This window comes from Hemibagrus wyckioides, unplaced genomic scaffold (assembly GCF_019097595.1).
Source record: "Hemibagrus wyckioides isolate EC202008001 unplaced genomic scaffold, SWU_Hwy_1.0 Contig31, whole genome shotgun sequence".
NCBI lineage: Eukaryota > Metazoa > Chordata > Actinopteri > Siluriformes > Bagridae > Hemibagrus > Hemibagrus wyckioides.
The window spans coordinates 118,389-120,300 of NW_026690793.1; the positions used below are offsets into that span (position 1 = coordinate 118,389).

The following is a 1,912-nucleotide window of genomic DNA, read 5'->3' on the forward strand; positions in this document are numbered from 1 at the left end:
TTGCATGAAATTGGTTGCAACAGCAAGCTGGGACGGTTGCAACACCTTGTTGCAACTGTCCCTACTCTGACAGCCATGATAAAACTTGCTATTCTAGCTAGACACAACAACTTTGACACTTCCTAGCTATGCCTATTAGAAGCTAAGAAAACACTGATTTAAATTATATGAATGAATAATGCTTCACAAAAACAGTTTAGACAGTATGAGAAAAATTCTGAGCATTAAAAAAAAATACTTTTTTAACTTGAATTTTGCTTTTTCTAGAAGGAATGGTCACACTTGGCTGATTTCTTGCAGATGGGGGGAGGGGCTCACTGAGCATGTGCAGTATGAGTATTGTCACTCTAGCTCATTCCTGATTGGAGAAATAAGCCTTGTTGCAACTGCCCCATGTTGCAACCGTCCCTGCTCTCCCCTACCATGATTTTATTATGATGTTACATTTCGTCTGCTTTGCAAAAGTTTCCACTCTTTGTGATCTGAGTATATAATGACTGAAATAAAGCTGTCAGAAAGTCAGAAAGCGTGCACCGATGTGAACAGCTTTATTTCAGTCAACTTTTGCTAAGCAGACGAAATGTAAAATCAATAATAGTACCACAGAAAAACAACATAGCACAAATATATACTTGCTAAATAAATGCTAAATAAAAGTGAAAGCATGCGCCGATGTGAGCAGCTGTATTCCAGTCATCATATACTCAGATCACCCAAAAAAATAGCACGATATGAACAGCTTTATTTCAGTCATAAACAGTGGCAACTTTTGCTAAGCAGACAAAATGTAAAAGAAATAATATAATAGTATCCCAGAAAAACCAACATAGTTGTCTGTGAATGGCTTCAATGTGGTTGTGAATATGCCTTTTAGCAAACGTTCTAAAAGAATTGCATTTCAATGAAAATTTCAGAAACCATGCTTTATTTTTTGTTTCTCTCAACAAAACCTGGCCTCAGTGTACCCTGTTTTTGTAGGAGGAATCTGAATGTATAGGTGCAAACAGCTGAGACATCAATAGGAGTCCTGGGGAAACCTGGTGTCACCTGAGCCAGGTGTCAATAGGTCTTACATTTTCATAAATAGTCATTGATTATTCAGTGAAACAGAGGCTCTGTTGAAAAAAGTTAGGCACATCAGTCACTTTACCCCAAATAAAAGGTCTTTCTGAGTGTTATAATTTAGCTGTTTTTCTATGGGCCCACACCCAAGACTTTCATGAACTCAGTCCTGTGTTCAAAACAATCTGCAAGGTTGGTTTATTCTCCATTTTCACTGTTTTTTCTGCTAGAGTTCAAAATTCTATTTTCGTGTATATGTAATTTGACATAAGCTTAAAAGTCACATATGAATCTAACATACTTACATCCGCCATATTATGAAAGCCCAGTTTGTGCTCTATGTAAAGTTGAAATGTATTAGATACTACATTGGTAAAGATTTGAAATTTACACAAATTTAAGAAGAGCCCAGATTCACTGCAGGTCTTCAAAAAGGCCTCAAACCCCAGAGGGTTAAAGGTACTGCAAAGCAAGCCCAACAGGGGGCACCCGGATTTGAACCAGGGACCTCTTGATCTGCAGTCAAATGCTCTACCACTGAGCTATACCCCCACAGGTAAGAGCTAGCAACTGACAACAGGTGTGTTCTAAATGGATGTCATTTTAATATTGGACCAAGGATTCATAGATTAAAAGTCAATCCGCAGTTTCCTACTGCCATGGGATTATCTACACATGATATCATTTGTAGACTTGGTCATTTCCAGACGACTTTTAATGTTGTAAACTGTTAACCAGTTAAGGATACCTGAATCAGTGGAGTCAGGCAGGGGTACACGGATTCATCCAGGGGGCCTTCTGATCCGCAATAAAATTCTATAACATGCACTCTGCTTGGTCCCAATGAAAA

At 38.3% G+C, this 1,912-nt stretch overlaps 1 non-coding gene across 1 annotated transcript; it reads right to left on the minus strand.

Moving 5' to 3' along the window:
- Nucleotides 1–1,542: 1,542 nt before the first annotated feature.
- trnac-gca (transfer RNA cysteine (anticodon GCA)) lies at nt 1,543–1,614 on the minus strand. The gene has a single exon. It is a non-coding gene; the product is annotated as a tRNA-Cys (tRNA).
- Between the last annotated feature and the right edge of the window lie 298 nt (nt 1,615–1,912).